The following is a 17,845-nucleotide window of genomic DNA, read 5'->3' on the forward strand; positions in this document are numbered from 1 at the left end:
GTGGCTCATAAAATGAACGTAGGTACAAGAACAAGCACAAGATAGATCAATCACTAGAAGTAATTAGAGGTAAAAACAGTATAGAGCCAGGGATTCCTCCAAAGGGACTTGTTTAGGAAAAGTATTAGGAATATTTGAGTTTTATAGCTGACCATTTTACTCTATGACAACAGTCACAGTGAGAAAAGGATCTGTTTTATAAGAATGCCATATAGAATTTAATTAAATGTCAAGATAGGCAAGAAGATTATTGTCATCCACATGCATATGGTAGCTAAATCTTCAGGAGCAGAGGACTTTCCCTAGAGTCCAAGTCTAAATGGAAAAGTCAAGGAAATGAAGACATGCACTTGAGAAAAATGAGCAGAAGCTATATCTCTGCATGAAGAGTGGGAGAGGTTGGAAACCAGAGGATCACCAAGTAATTAAGACACTGCTTTTAGAAACTTGCAGTTAGAAGAAAAGATGAAACTATGCTATGTTCTATGTTAATATTAGAATCTTGACCTTTTGTATTGCCTATATCCAGTAATCTGAAAGGATTTGATTAATATCCACATGTATAAGACTGAACCATATAAAATTATCATTAATCATTTTAAACTATAAATACAGCAATTTTTTATGGTTCAGCCTTTTTTTTTTTTGATATCCAGTCTAACTTTGGATATTCTTAATTTCAGAGATATTAAAACATATTTAAGAAATCCACCTTAATACCTTTACAGTGTAGTTAACAAAATATATAAAATACTTTGGTATAATCACCAAAATATGTTATGTATGGTCAGTCCTCATTATTCAGGGAGTCTTAGTTGGGAAGTCACCCACTTGCAAAAATTTGTAACTCCAAAATCAATACTTATGGTGCCTTCATGGTCATGCGTGGACATGCATACATGGGACAGCAAAGTCTTACCACCTGGCATGCATGTTCCCAGCTGATACTGAAGACATTCTGCCTCCTGCAGCCCCCATATTGTAAACAAATGTTCTTTTAATGGTCTATTTAGTGCCATATTTTAAATATTTTTCTGATGGTTTTTATTTGTGATTTTGTTTAAAATGGCTCATAAGCATAGTGCTTAAGCATGCACAAGACTGTCATGTGCCTTTTGGAAAAAATACATGTGTTAGAAAAGCTTTATTCAGGCCTGAGTTACAGTGCTGTTGGTCATGAATTCAATGTAAATGAAAACAATATATGTTAAATAAGATCTTCAAACAAACATATAAAACAAGGCTACGTACTGATCAGTCGATGAAAATGTGACGAGAGACTCACAGGAATCTAACCCTGTGTTTTCCCTAGGAACACCAGTTCAGTATTTACTAACTTAGGGTTTGCAACAACTTTATATAACATAACTACTGTGAATAATAAGAATCTATGCATTTGACATCTAGAGCCTTTGCTATTATTCTTTATTAAATTGAATCTCACATAAATACTAACCTTACCCAAAATATAAAATATACACTTTAATGCTTTACTGAGAGAAAAAGCTGGTTCAGATAAATGTAACACTACTGTGTTCCTACTCAGTAATAGTACATATAGTAAATTTCCCTTCCTTTTCAAAAGTATATCCCTTAGTTTTTTGGAACCACAAGAATTTTCACATTAAATAATAAAGACCAATATCAGACATACTTTGTTGTTGTTTTAATTGTATATCTCCAGAAAAATGTCAGCTATTGGTTTAAGATGGATTTTCTTCATCATGTTTAAGGAAGTATCTTCCAATTTAGGTTTTCAGAAATAAGTGCTATATTTGATCAAATGTCATCCCAGCAGTATAATCGGGTAAATTTTGTTTGCTGACTATATTAATACACTTCAAAGTTCTAAGTACATTTCTTGTTCATTATACAAGAACGTAGTTATAATAGAAATCTGAGTTTCTATTATTTCACTTAGGGTTTTCTACCCAAATGCATAATAAATTCCTTTAACAAAACTAAATTTCACAAAATCTTAAGCTTTAAAAGATATCAGATGTGTACAAAATGCAGCAGGACTGAGATCCTTATACTTTTCAGGGGGAAATGAGGCAAGAGAAGCATATGAAAGCCTGGTATGTTTTCTGCTTAGCTTCCTTTATAGCTAATGGAATCAATTCAAACAAATTTTCATATAATTTCTTTCCACATAAAAATGAAATAATAACCTCTAGTGGAATAAACTCAATCTAGTAACCACTATGGTTTAATCTTAACACTTAAAGTATGTTACTAGACTGGCTTCAGGCTGTAAAAGTCTAGACATTAAAACTCAAAAAATAAATGTTGGAATATGATTTAAAATGAGAAGCCAATACACACTGCTTTTAAAACAGACAATATGAAGTACCCTACCAGAGTTTCCGCAATTTCCAGTTATGTATCAATGTTTATTTAATTTTGCTTCCCTTTTAGCCTACAAGGTCCATGAGGGCAGGAGTCAACTTAGGTTTGTTCACCTGTGACAGGTCTTTTCTGTTTGTTCCCTTTAAATCTTCTCTCAGCCTTGCTGCTTCATAGGGCTCCCTTGTCTTCTGCTTAAATTCAAATAATAGGAACACTAACAGATCAGTGGGTGGAAAAGATTGAAATGCACATCCACATCTACACATAAATGCTCCTGCTATCTCTCAATTTGCAGGGCCTAAAACCTTTTTAGTCATTGTAGGAAATTTCCTCATTTAAAAAACAAAACTCCACAAGCATCATTAAGTGAAAATACAGACTTAATTCCTCCCAGTCCTCAAAATTAGGTTTTTTTCCTTTAGCATATAAACAAATGGCAGTAAGCTTTACAAGGAACTATATAAACTGGGAAATATTTTTCTCTAAGCTTAACTAATTAAAACAATTTTTAAAAAATCCTTATTAACTGCTAGAAAGAAACCAGTTTTGCCATCACAGAAAATAGGTCTTTTTCTTTTTGCTCTTAAAGGACTTCTTGTAAGAGTACTTTATAAAGGAGCCCCTGACAGGTACATTCCACATTAACACATTTCAACCTAGTGAATGTTTTCTGAAGTTTCAACTCAGGAAAATGTAAAACTATATTCTATTGAGAAACTATTGAAAAAAATAAAAACCAGAAATATTCATCACAACAAAACCAATAAAGATGACTCACCTTTTACTAAGTACCCAAGTCTCCATGAAGTAAAACTCAGGAAAGGAGAATCAGTTTTAGACCCCATTCCATAGAATTTAAGTTTCTGAAGTAACAAACAAAAAAAACCCATTTCACCTGTTAGGTTTCATAGAGTGAAGTCAAAGTAAAACATACAAAATTATTCTGGGACAGCCATGTAATAATACTCAGCTATTACTGTGTTAATGTCATGAATATATATGAATTATTTAAACTTGATATTGTCAAATAACTGGTCTACATTTATGTTTATTAAAAACTGACATAAACACAACCTTTACAAATAATATCTCAATGCACACATGACTTTGAAGCAGTAATCTTGAGAGACATTATTGCCTAGGACCGTTTATTCTTCTGCCTCAGTTGTGTCGTCTTCCTCCTCCTTGGCCCTGGCCTCTTCTTGCAGCAGCTCCCCTTAGATTTCACCTTCAGTTCAACATCCACAAGTAGTGTATCCAGAGGTAAGCTGACTGGCAGAATAAAATGTCGAATGTTATTTCTTTGAATACTCAGGGTTTCCAGCTGTACAGTTTCTTGGTTCTTCAGGGTCATTTTCACAGCTTTAAGATGAGTATTCATGCTGACACCTGTGGTTGTTCCATGGACCTGTGTTCCATTCTTTAATTTGATTGTTACAGTTTAGTGACTCAGTTTAATTAAAAATCTCATGAGCTTCTCCTAACAGAGCTATCATGTTCTCAGTCCGAGGGTGCACAAAAAACAACAACCGAGGGCCTACAGACTGGAGTATGAATGGCCCGAAACGCCTACTCCAGGACCTTGGATGTAAAGGCACGGGGAGTGTGGCAGGGGCAGAATAGAAACTTATGGTTCAACCTTAAACCTCAATAGTGAATCTGATTATCCCTTTCCATTTAAGCAATAAAAAACATATAAGTAATGTTTTGTCACTTTTTTAGATTAAACTGGAGCTTATACCTTCTGGCTTTCACCCACCTGCATTATTTTAGCAAAATGAATGTTAAAAAATAACAATAATAGGCACTTAGGGAGGTTTGCAGTGGTGTCAGAACACATAGTTGAGCCCTGGCCAGTGTGGTTCAGTGGTTAGAGCGCCACCAGGTAACTGAAAGGTTTTGGGCTCAATTCCTTGTCAGGGCACATACCTAAGTTGAGTGTTCATACCGGTCCAGGGGCAGGTGCATGCGATTCGTGGTCCCTATGCAGATCCCTGGTCTGGGTGTGTCCGAAGGCAACTGATCAATCCTTCTCTCACATTTGTGTTTCTCTCTCAAAAAAACAAATGGAAGTGTCTTTGGGTGATGATTTAAAAAAAGAAAACGACGATGACGATGTAGTTGAATCTCCAAGTTCCCACAAAAATGTAAACTACATGACAAAACCAAATACCCATGTTTGGTATTTAAAATAAAACTAGGTGACAAGCTCTGGCTGGTGTGGCTCAGTGGGTTGAGCGCTGGCCTGAGAACCAAAGGGTCACTGGTTCAATTGCCAGTCAGAGCACATGCCTGGGTTGTGGGCCAGGGCCCCAGTAGAAGGTGCGTGAGAGGCAACCACACATTGATGTTTCCTTCCCTTTTTCCCTCTCTAAAAATAAATAAATAGATTGTTAAAAAAAAATTTAAAAACTAGATGACAGATATCCTCATGAACCTTAAAAGGCAAGTCTGTGGAGATAAACCAACAACAACCACACCTGCATGGTGTCAGCAATGTGCTGAAAGGAGCAGGCAAGCAACAGGATTGGCATATAGCAACACTGAGAAAGGGGGAAACCTGGAAATAGTTAACAGGTGTTTCCTGAAAAGTGCAGTGGGCAATTTTAAGAATAGTAGCTGAAAATGATAGGGTTTTATTCTCTCCAAAAGTAAGTTATTACCATATATATTCACTAAGGTGAACTGAAGGGGCCGGAGCAGTCTAGCCTGCGAGGGCTCTCAAAACAGATTCAGTAAAGCTGCTTCCCTTCCAGAACAAGACACCACACTGAAGAGGAGCTTCTAGAAATGAATCAAAATTGAGCAGAGTAGGAATATGAGAAAGGAAGGAAAGAGAAGGACCAAATCAAAGTGGAGGGGAACAACCTGGAGTCTCAGACAGCAGGCTTCCATACTGTTGGACACTATACCAGAAAGAAAAGAAACAAGAGGGCATGCTGTAGAGTTAGAAAAACCACCCAAACCTCATTGTAAAAGTTGAAGATGAAATTCATATAAAATCGAAAAACAGGAATGTGTCAAGGTCAGATCCCATAAGATGTTACGGGAAAAAAAGAAAAGTAGTAACATCACTAAAGACAAAGCATGCCAGAAAAATGTGCCTTACAATACAGGTCGGTAACATTATTTCAAAGCAAACTAAAGACATTAAAAAAATTATACAAGACATGAAAGAAAATAAATCAGCATTAGTAAAACTCGAAGTTACAGCTCAGGAAAAGAATTATGAATACCCCTCAACTAGTTATTTCAGAATTGGACAAACTAGTAGGAACAGGAGGAAACAAAACAACAAATAATGCCTTAAAAAATGGAAGGCAAATTTTTTTAATCCAAAAAATGAAAAATAAAAAAGACTTGAGAAAAAGTGACAAATAATGGGTATGGAGAGAGGATATGGATAACAGGTGCCCCTGAAAAAGAAAACCAAAGCAAAGGATAAGACAAATACTTAAAAGTATAATTCAAAGGAAATTTCTTTTAAAAATGTTGAAACTATTGTACATATTAAAAAATATACCAAGTGCTTAAGAATAAGAATGTCAGGCCAGAATAATGAGCATTAAGACACAGTCTGGTAAAATTACTGGACTTGAAATTTTTTAAAAAGCTTTTGGACATCTAGGGAAAAAAAGAGGAAATGACTTAAAATTAGATTATCATTAAACTTTGACAGTGAAGATTCAAGGAAGGAAAGTGTGAAATACGGATTTTATATACAACAAAACTGTCAAAGAGGGAACACATTAGGAATGTGTAAAACTCAGGGAATACTATTCCCAAAAACCCTTCCTGAAGAATCTACTAGAGAAAGAGCTTTATAACAACTAAAATAGTTGGAGGGACATCAACATAAAGACTGGTGGCTTAAAAACAAAATCATTATTCTTTAAAATATCATCTCCCCAAGTTTTAACATTTAGCAAAAGATTGCATTTTTAAATATTCCATGGAATTTAAAGCCAGCTAAATGGCTTTTAAAAAAAATTGAAGTCACTTTCAGTTTCTGTTATTAAATATATTGTTGTTTTATTATAGTTGTCCCAATTTTTCCCCCTTTGCTCTCCTCTGTCCAGCCCACCCACCGCTCCCACAGTCAATCCTCACAATGTTGTCCTAGTCCATGAGTCATTCATACATGTTCTGAAACTAGTCCCTATTCTTTCCACCCCTATTGCCTGCCTTCTCTCTCTGGTCCCTGTCAGTTTGGTCCTTGTTTCCATGCCTCTTTTTCTGTTTTGCTTGCTTGCTCGTTTTGCTGATTAGGTTCCACATATAGGTGAGATCATACGGTATTTGTCTTTCACTGCCTGTCTTATTTCACTTAGCATAATACTCTACAGTTCCATCCATGCTGTCGCAAAAAGTAGGAGTTCCTTCTTTAATTCTGCTGTGTAGTATTCCATTGTGTAAATGTACCAGTTTTTTGATCCACTCATTTACTGATGGGCACCCAGGCTGTGTCCAGCACTTGGCTATTGTAAATAGTGCTACTATGAACATAGAGGTGCATAGGTTCTGAATTGGTGTTTCAGGATTTTTAGAGTATAATCCCAGCAGGAGAATTGCTGGTCAAAAGGCAGATCCATTTTTAGTTTTTCGAGGACATTCCATACTGTTTTCAACAGTGGCTGCACCAGTCTGCATTCCCAAAACAGTGCAGTAGGGTTCCCTTTTCTCCACATCACCATCAGCACTTGTTTGTTGATATGTTTATTATGGCCATTCTCACCTGTGTGAGGTGGTATCTCATTGTGGTTTTAATTTGCATCTCTGATGGCTAGTGACACCAAGCATCCTTTCATGTGCCTGTGGGCCCTCTGTATGTCTTCCTTGGAGAGGTGTCTGTTCAGGTCCTTTTGCCCTTGTTTTACTTGGATTGTTTGTCTCCCTGGTGTTGAGTCAAATGAGTTCTTGATATATTTTGGAGATCAAACCCTTGTCCAAGGTATTACTGGCAAGTATGTTTTCCATTACAATTAGTTCCTTTTCCATTTTGTTGATGTTTTCTTTAGCCATGCAGAAACTTTAATTTGATGTAGTCCCTTTTGTTTATTTTTTACTTTATTTCACTTGCCCTAGGAGATGCAGCGGCAAAAAAATTGCTGCGTGAGATATATGAAATTTTTCTGCCTATGTTCTCCTCTAGGACTTTTATGGTGTCATGGCTTATGTTTAAGTCTTTTATCCATTTTGAGTTTATTCTGGTATGTGGTGTAAGGTGTAAGTTGGTGGTCTAGTTTTATTTTCTTGCATGTACTTGTCCAGATCTCCCACCACCATTTATTGAAGAGGCTATATTTACTCCATTCTATTCTCCTGCCCCCTTTGTCAGATATTTATTGACCATAGAGACATGGGTTTATTTCTGGCTCTCTATTCTGTTCCATTGATCTATGTGTCTTTTCTAATGCCAGTACCAGACTATTTTGATTACAGTGGCCTTGTAACATATTTTGCTATCAGGTGTTGTGATCCTTCCTTTGTTCTTCTTTCTCAAGATTGCTGAGGCTGTTCGGGGTCATTTTTGGTCCCATATAAATTTTTGAAATACTTGTTCTAGATCTGTGAAACATGCCGTTGCTATTTTAATAGGGATTGTGTTGAATCTATAGATTGCTTTGGGTAGTATGCACATTTTAATGATGTCAGTGCTTCCAATTCATGAACATGGTATATGCTTCCATTTATTTGTATCTTCCTTAATTTCCTTCTTCAATATTCTAGTAGTTATCCAAGCACAGGTCTTTTCACCTCCTTCGTTAAGTTTATTGCTTGGTACTTTATTTTTCATGTTGCTATAGTAAATGGGACTCCCCCCCGCCCTAGTTTCTATGTCTGATATTTCATTGTTGGTGTACAAAAATGCCTTCGATTTCTGAATACTGACTTTGTATCCTGCTGTTGTGCCAAATTCACTTATTAGGCCTAGTAGTTTTTTGGTGGAGACTATAGGGTTTTCTGTGTACACTATCATGTCTTCTGCAAAAAGTGACGATTTTACTTCCTCCTTTCCGATTTGGATGCCTTTTATTTCTTTTTCTTATATGTTGAATAAAAGTGGTGAAAGCAGACACCCTACTCTTCCTCCTCATCTTAAGGGGAAAGCTTTTAGTTTTGGCCTGTTCAGTATGATGTTGGCTGTAGGTTTCTCATATACAGCTTGTATTATGTTGAGGTATGCTCCTTCTAGTCCCACTTTGCTGAGTGTTTTTGTCATAAATGGGTGCTGTACTTTATCAAATGGTTTTTCAGCATCTATTGATATGATCGTGTGAGTTTTTAAATTTTTGTTTATGTGGCGTATTATGTTTTTTAATTTGCAGATACTGTACATCCCTGGGATGTACAGGGATGTACATCCCTTGCATCCCTGGGATGAATCTGACTTGATCATGGTGTATGATCTTTTGAATGTTTTGCTGGATCCGGTTTGCCAATATTTAGTCAAGGATTTTAGCATTTATGTTCATGAGCTATGTTGACCTGTAGTTTTCTTTCTTTGTTGTTTCATTACCTGGTTTTGGAATTATGATAATATTTGACTCATAAAAAGAGTTCAGGAGTCTCCCTTCTTCTTGAATATTTTGGAATAGTTTGAGAATAGGATTTAGTTCTTCTTTAAATGTTTGGTAAAATTCTCCTGTGAAGCCATCTGATCCAGGGTTCTTACGTGCAGGGAGTTCTGTGATTACTGCCTCAATTTCATTAGTTGTTATTGGTCTATTAAGGCTTTCTGATTATGTTTCTAGCAATTTTTCCATTTCACCTAGATTGTCCAGTTTCTTGGCATATAGTTATTCATAGTAGTTCCTTACAAGCCTTTGTATTTCTGTAGTATCTGTTGTAACTTCTCTTTCATTTTGGATTTTATTTATTTGGGTCCTCTTTTCTTCTTGATGAGTCTGGTTAAAGACTTCTCAATTTTATCTTTTCAAAGAACCAGCTCCTGGATCTATTGATCCTTTGAATTGTTCTTGTAGTCTCTTTGTCATTTAATTCTGCTCTGATCTTCATTATTTCCTTCCTTCTACACTCTCTGGGCTTTGCTTGTTGTTGTTCCTCTAGTTCTTGTAGATGAAAATTAGGTTTTTTATTTGAGACTTTCCTCTCTCTTAGGTAGGCCTGTATTGCTATGAGTTTCCCTCTGAGGACTGCCTTTGCTGTGTCCCTAGGTTTTTGGCTGTTGTGTGTTCATTTCATTTGATACTCATTGATTTCTTCCTTGGTCTCATTGTTAACCCATTCATTATTTAATAGCATGTTATTCAGTCCCCATAAATTTGAATGTTTTTGAGTTTTTTCCTTGAGATTGGTTTCTAGTTTTAAGTCATTGTGACCTGAGAAGATGATATGATTTCCATTTTCTTGAACTTGTTGAGGCTTGTTTTGTGTCCTACCATTTAGTCTATCTTTGAAAATGTTCCATGTGAACTTGAAAAGACTATATTTTGCTTCTTTGGGGTGGGAGGTTCTGTATATATCAAATAAGTCCATTTGATCTAGCACATTGTTTAATGCCACAGTATTCTTGCTGACTCTCTGCTAGGAAAATGTCAGTTTTTGACAGTGGGGTGTTAATATCCCCTACGATGAGTATGTTGCTGTCTATATCTTTCTTGAAGGTCCTCCAAGATTTTCCTTATATATTTGGGTGATCCTATGTTGGGTGCATATATGTTTACAATGGTTATATCTTGATGAATTATCCCCTTAAGTTTTATGTAGTGTCTCTCTTTGTCTCTTTTTACAGACTTTGTTTTGAAATCTATTTAGTCTGATATGAGTATTGCTACCCCAGCTTTTTTTTTTCCTTGTCCATTTGCTTGGAATATTTTTTTTTCCATCACTTCATTTTCAGTCTGTGTAGGTCTTTTGTCCTGAGGTAGGTCTCTTGTAGACAGCATATATGCAGATCCTGATTTCTTATCCATTCAGCTACCCTATGTCTTTTGATTGGAGCATTTAACCTATTTACATTTAAAGTTATTATTGATAGGTACTTATTCATTGCTTTTTTTTTTTTCCCTTTGTACCTGTGTTTCTCTCTTTCTCCCTCACTCTCATTTATCTTCTTAAAGCAGTCCCTTTAGCATTTCTTGCAGTGCTGCTTTGGTGAAGATGTATTCTTTTAGCCCAACTCTGTGTTTCACCTTCCATTTTAATTGAGATCCTTGCTGGGAAGAGTAGTTGCAGGCTTTTGCTTTTTATTATTTGCAATACTTCTTGCTATTCCCTTCTGGCTTGTAGTGTTTCTGTTGAGAAATCAGCTGATAGCCTTATCAGGGCTACCTTGTATGTTACTAGCTGTTTCTCCCTTGCTGCCTTTAAGAGTCTCTCTTTTCTTTAAAGTTTACCATTTTAATTATGATACGTCTTGGAGTGGCTCTCTTAGGTTCATCTTGATTAAGACCCTCTGTGATTCCTGGACTTGACTTATTCCCTCACCAAGTTAGGGAGGTTTTCTGTTACTACTTTTTCAAATAGGTTTTCTATCCCTTGCTCCTTCTCTCCTGTTATCCCTATGATATGGATATTGTTACATTTCATGTTGTCCTGCAGCTCCCTTACATCCTCTTCTTTCTTTTCAAGTCTTTTTCATTTTTTTTTGCTTTGTCTAAGAGTTTTCTTCCGAAGAAAGAAAACCATGTCTTCCAAATTGCTGATTTGATTGTCTGCTACATCGAGCCTGATTTTAATTCCTTCTAGTGCATTCTTCATTTCAGATGTAGTCTTCAGTTCATCCTGGCTCTTATTGATAGTTTCTCTTTCCTTTTTCATGCTGATGTAATTCCAGTAAATTTCAGGTAGCTTCTATACAGTTCCTTGTAGTTCTCACTTAGCTTCTTGAGGATTCTTATAACCATTTTTTTTTTAAACTCAGTGTCTGATAGATTCTTTGCTTCAATTTCATTTAGCACTCTTTCAGGAAAGTCCTCCTTTCCTTTGGAGAGTCCTCCTTTCCTTTGGATTGGGGGTGTTTCTTAGTCTCCCCATTTTAATTGTTTCTTGTTTCTTTCTGCATATTAGATTGATCTTCTGTGACTCCCTGTCTTTGTGGTGTGACCTACTGTGGTAGAAGACCTGTGGGAGTCAGTGGTGCAGCCCCCTTAATTTCCTGAGCTGGATGCTGTTGGGATGCCCTTTATGTGGGCTTTCTTCTTGCACTGGGTTTTGGTTGTTGGATCATTCTTTGATGGGTTCTTCCCTCTAGCTGAATTAGAGTCACACCTCCCACCACGTTTTGTGTTCTGTTGTGTAGGTGCTGCCAGAACAAAACAAAACAACTCAGGAAACAAAACCCACACTCATAGTAATAATCCCCAACCACAAACACACTATCAGCAACAAATGAGCAAATAACAACAAAGGTGTAAGGAAATTGACTGTTAAAGGAAAAATGAATATGAGCTGACTAACAAAAATAATTCTCAGAGGGTAGAGGGAGGAGAAATAATAAGAATAGAGAATAGAAACAAGGTAAAAGAAAGAATGGAATTTATATCGCAGTTAAAAGTGGAGAGAATAAGGCAATACGGAGTAAGAAAAGTAAAGAGTCAAGTATGAGATTTAAGAGAAAATACTTTTTAAACAATAGTGAAAAAGTTCAGAACCAAATTGGAGAAAAAGATCCACCACAGCAATATCAACAACAAATGAGCAAAGATTAATACTAGTGGAATGGAAATAAGGAAGAAAAAAAGATTATGAGATGTCTAGAGGAAAGAAAAGTGATTTTGAGAGGATAGAGGGAGAAGAAATACTAAGAGTGAGGAATGAAAACCAGGCTAAGACAGGGAAAAGGTTAAATTTTTTTAAAAGTATATTCTATTGATCTATTATAATTGTCCCATTTTTTTCCTCCCCTTTATCCCCCTCCACCCAGTACCCCCATTCCTTCCAGCATTTCCCCCTCTTAGTTCATGTCCATGGGTCATACATTTAAGTTCTCTGGCTTCTCCATTTCCTATACCATTCTTAACCTCCCCCTGTCTATTTTATACCTACTATTTATGCTTCTTATTCCCTGTATCTTTTTTTCCATTTTCCCCTACCCCCACTGATAACCCTCCATGTCATCTCTATTTCTGTGATTCTGTCCCTGTTCTAGTTGTTTACTTATTTTGTTTTTGTTTTTTTTAAGTTCAGTTATTGATAGTTATGAGTTTGTTGTCATTTTACCGTTCATAGTTTTGATCTTTTTCTTAGATAAGTCCCTTTAGCATTTCATATAATAAGGGCTTCGTGATGATGAACTCCTTTAATTTTGTCTTGTCTGGGAAGCACTTTATCTGCCCTTCAGTTCTAAACAATAACTTTGCTGGATAGAGTAACCTTCGATGTAGGTCCTTGCCTTTCATGACTTTGAATCATTCTTTCCATCTCCTTCTTGCCTGTAAGGTTTCTTTTGAGAAGAGAAATAAGCTGATAGTCTTATGGGAACTGGGAACTCCTTTGTAGGTAACTATCTCCTTTTCTGTTGCTACTTTTAAGATTCTCTCCTTATCTTTAATCTTGGGTAATGTAATTATGATGTGCCTTGGTGTATGCTTCCTTGGATTGAACTTGTTTGGAACTCTGAGCTTTCTGGACTTCCTGGAAGTATGTTTCCTTCACCAGATTGGGAGAGTTCTCTTTCATTATTTTTTGAAATAAGTTTTCAATTTTTTGCTCTTCCTCTTCGTCTGGCACCCCTATAATTCAGATGTTGGAACGTTTAAAGTTGTCCCAGCCTCTGCTAAGCCTTTCCTCATTTCTTTTGAATTCTTGTTTCTTCATTCTCTTCTGGTTGATTGTTTATTTCTTCCTTTTGGCCCAAATTACTGATTTGAGTCCCAGTTTCCTTCCCTTCACTGTCGGTTCCCTGTATATCTTTCTTTACCTCATTTTGCATAGCCTTCACTTTTTTCTTTATTTTGCAACCATACTCAACCATTTCTGTGAGCATCCTGATTACCAGTGTTTTGAATTGTGCATCTGATAGGTTGGCTATCTCTTCATCACTTAGTTGTATTTTTTCTGGAGTTTTAATCTGTTGTTTCATTTGGGCCATATTTCTTTGTCTCAGCATTCCTGTTACTTGTAAGGGGCAGAGCCTTAGGCATTCACCAGGGCGGGGCAACCCACTTTGATGTGTTGTGGTGTTTTATGTGGGGGAAGGGTCAGAGAGGGAACAATGCCACTTGCTTGGCTCTTGGCTGGCTTATCTTTAATCATGGGTAATGTAATTATGGTATCTCCCTTACCACCCACATACAAATTGGGCCACTGTGGTTCTGATCCCCAGGTGGGTGGGTTTGTGTATGTTTTAGGACCCTGTGGGTCTCTCCAACAAACTCTCCTGTGAGGCTGGGAGTTTCTCCTGCCTCTGCAACCCCCACAGGTTTTTACAACCAGAGGTTTTGAGGCTTTCTTTTCCCATGCTGGAACCCTGGGTTGCATGGTTTGTCTTGCTCCCCTGTTGTTCCTCCTGGTTTATCTGCATGCAAACATAAGACCACCTGGTTCTCCAGCCACCACCTTGCTGGGTCCTCCAGCTGCTGCCTTACTGCTCATCCTCTCTGCCCAGGCTGCTCACCTCCACCCCTCCTACCAGTCTGGATGAATGTTTCTCCTTTAACTTGTTACCAGACTTCCATGCAGTTCAATTTTGTGGCTCTTTTGGTTGTTCTTGTTTTTAAATTTGTTGTCCTTTTGGCTGTGTGAGTCAGCAAAGTGTATCTACGTACGCTTCTATCTTGGCTGGCAAAAGTAAAATTTGAAACAAAAAAAAAGAAAGGCCAGGAGGAAAGCAAATTGGAGTAGGAGAGGGGAAGAGTAAAATTTGGAATTTGAAATACAAAAATAGTGAAGATCTAGGAATAAAATTGAAGAAATGCAATAATAGCCACCACGTCAACAACCAACAAGTGAAGATTCATAAAGGTGGAGAGAAAATAGGGTATTTAAAGGATAGGAAAAAGAATGTCTAGTCATTGTCTAGAGATGACTAATGACAAGAAAAATGGTTTTGAGAGGCTGTAGAGGGGAGAAATAGTAAGAATAGAATAGAAACAAGTAGCTGGAGGAAAAAATAAACTTAAAAGAAAAAAATAAGAGGAAGAAGATAAAATGGAGTAAGAAAAGGGAAGAGCAAAATGTGAAATTTAAAATAAGCTAAAATAAAAAAACTAGTGAAATAATAGGCAGAAACTTGAAGGAAAAGAAATGAATGTTAAAAAGCTATTCAGGAGAAGAAATAACGCAAATAATGAAGAAGAACATGGTACAGTTTGTCTTTGTAGAGTCCAGGGTTTACCCGTCTTCTCTTTCTGGTTCCGTCCCTGGTAATGTCAGATGGTGTCTTAGTCTTGGTGCTAGGCAGCCTGTTTGAGACTACAAGCGATCCACAGTCTGTGGCTGTTGCCTTCAGATTTGGCTGGTCCCCACTGTTCTGCCCTGCCTGCTTTCTATCAGCCCAGGTCCCAGAAGTGGTTCATTTAATGACCCAAGAGGACTGCCAGTGCCATTGCCACCCTTCTCCAGAGGGGGCTTCTAGTGCCGTAGGGAGAATGGGAACCTTGGGTCACCCCCAGGGGGTGCTCTTCAGTTTTCAGGGAAGATGATGAGAGTGTTTCCCCGGCCCCTCACAACACGACTTGGTCTGTCCAATTCTTTCCAATAATATATGTTTCTGGTGAACTATCTGTTTCCTGTGAGGGGCCAAACTGAGTAAAAGATGCAGCTCTTTCTGCTTGGTGCACACCGCAGCTCTGTGAAGGCACAGAGACTGAGTGGGGCCCTGAACCTCCCTTGTTGCACCTGTCTCTGTCTCTGAGCTGATGATTTCAGTGGATCATGGCCCCAGGAGGAGTGTAGCTGTAGTGTCTGGTAGAAACTTTCAGAACTTTGGTCTTTCCCCTGCTGATAGGCGCCCAGCAGGGGACTCCTGAACCTGGCCTCAGTGACAGTAGAGCCTGTAATCCAGCAGTTGGGGGTTGGGCACACCTGCCTGTGAGGTGACCTGCCTGGTTGCAGTGAATCTCAGGTGTTCAGCTCCTGGCAGGCCCAGGTGAGCACAGGGTCCCTGCCGAGTCTTGAGTCTTGCCTCAACTCCTCTTTCAAGAGGAGTTTCTGTGTGACCCCCTCACTGCAGCACCAAAATCTGAGGGGCCTGTTCTCCGTGTGCTCCTTCTCCATAAAAAGCACAAAGCCTCTCTCAGTCAGGGCTGGCCACCGCATGCCAGAGCCTCAGGCAGTATGAGATGAAGTTTCTCTGTGGGTGCTCCTGGATGGTGCTGGGAAGAGTCCCACAGTGATAAACTATAACATGGGGCAGTGGCAGGGTGCTCTCAGCGCTCCCACCAGTGATTGTCAGCCTCGGGCAGGCCAGCTCCTGCCACACTGTTTCTGTGGCCAGCGCCACCCTGGCTGTCTCTCTCTACCCCGAGAGCTCGTGGCTCGTGAGCCGAACCACAGCCTCCTCACTGAGACTGTCCAGTTCGCAGTTCCAGAGGCACCTGGAGTCAGAGATCCGACAGCCCCTTCCCCAGTCAATACCACAGTCCCCAGATCCTGGCTCCCAGTGGCTCCTGGTGACTCTTGCAGGCTTCTGGCAGCGGTGGGCTCTCGGTTTCTGACTCCTGTTACAAATCACATCGAGTTCCTATTGTTCTACTTTCCCCGTAACACTAAAACCATCTTACTTTTGCCTATAAAGTCCTAATTATCCTTTCCACCTTGTGAAATCTTATCATCTCAAGGAGGTTTTTCATGATGTTTTGGTTAGGCTAAACTAATATCACAATTCTGTGTACTACACACCTAAGGGTCAGATGCACTTTTCTCATCTATATTCTTTTCTCATCTATATTCAGGCACCTGCATGTGCCTGCCTCTCCAGTAGAATGGAAACTCATTAACGGGACAAAATCTTCATAGTTCCACACCTTGGGCAATTCCTCTGGCATAACAGACACTCAGTGAATGTTTACTGAAATAAGAGCTGTCACTGGGAGCCTTTCTCATGTAAACTGTACCAGAAGAGTAAAATCTGTGTTCACCCATAGTTGAACTGCCAGGAGCTAAAGGCAAATTCTTAAATCTGTATTACAGAAATTCACATTTAAATGTGCACTGATCTCTGTTAAGTTTCTGAAGTTTTTGTTAAGACATTACTCAGCCTTATCCAAAAATTTATATTTATACATTAACTATTTTTAAATAATTTAATAATTAAAATTGTGGAATACATGTACCAGGCCCTGATACCATCTCATTTTATCTTTCCCAGCATCCCCAATAGGTACTGTTATTTTCCATGTTTATAAATAGGGAAACAGCCTGAGAAAAGTTATTCGTATTTAGAGCCAGAATTCAAACCTAGATCTGCCTCAGTAGAGCCTCTACTCCTAACAACCACACTGTATCATCTAAGGGAGAAGTGGAAACAATATTTGTTTTTGTTGGTGACCCAAATAGTGTCTGTCAACCAACTTTCTAATACTGTTGTATTTTAAAGATTATGTTGAGCCCAGGAAATTGTAGTCTTAGAATTTGACTGTAGACAAAGGAAAGTTGATTATGTTACCTACAAGTAATTTGTTTCTAAAAAGAAATTATCAAAAGCTACTTTGACACTGTGGCCTTTTGTTTCAGTATCTTAAGGAATTTTTTAAGGACAGGTTTCCCCCACTATCTGAAAGAAGAGCATTCCTATAAAACTTTTCCTAAGCCAAAATGGCATGAAGCAAATAAGCAATTACCATTAATTTATATGGAAAAATTTTGAGCATACCCAGACCCCCCAAAATAACCTTCCAAATCATATTAAATATACTTAATTATATCCAATTTTATACCAAGTATAACACTCTTATGAGCTTCCTTAGGCTTTCTGATATCTTAGGAGACATCTTGTTAATGGATGCACAAAATCAAGATAAAGGACAGATGCTCACAGACACAGCCCAAAGCTTTGGTGACTTGATGCTGAGATACTGCATGTAGTTCCCCATGAAAGATCTGGGTCGAGCCAATCTCACTTTTTCTGTAATGGCTCACTGCAAAACATATGCTGAATGCTATTTTTGCTTTCTTCATAAAAGCGAAAATCCTCTTCAGATTTCTTCAGGTAGAGAAAACTGGTACTAATACAGGTCTTTCATAACATGAACTTTCGAAAAGCAGAGGATACCTTTACTAGAACGTTTTAGTAAAAACAAGACTAAACTGAAACATTGAACAATGAATCCCTTAAAGAATAAGGTTATAAGGACATGAGGTTTCAATTGTGTTCCAATCCTCTTTGGCTACAAGTGATTTTACAGTAGTGCACCCAGCCTGGATTTCAGTGCCTTTAAGAGTTTTCAATGATTGTAAAAGTAAAACAAAATCCAACTGGATATGCCATTTACCCAAGAAAAATGCACAGACTCTCTCAAATATTAGATCTGATTTTAGGCTATGTGTGTGAAATTTTAGGAAAAATTCTGTCATTAATTAATGACTGATG

General features: G+C 37.9%; 1 protein-coding gene across 1 annotated transcript in view; it reads left to right on the plus strand.

Annotated features, from left to right (window-relative positions):
* Positions 1–17,845, plus strand: part of ATG12 (autophagy related 12) — a 28,257-nt gene that overhangs the window by 5,704 nt on the left and 4,708 nt on the right. The gene's annotated exons all lie outside the window — the stretch shown is intronic.

The sequence above is a fragment of the Pteronotus mesoamericanus genome, unplaced genomic scaffold (genome assembly GCF_021234165.1).
Source record: "Pteronotus mesoamericanus isolate MK-2021 breed Mesoamerican mustached bat unplaced genomic scaffold, CSHL_Meso_final scaffold_167, whole genome shotgun sequence".
NCBI lineage: Eukaryota > Metazoa > Chordata > Mammalia > Chiroptera > Mormoopidae > Pteronotus > Pteronotus mesoamericanus.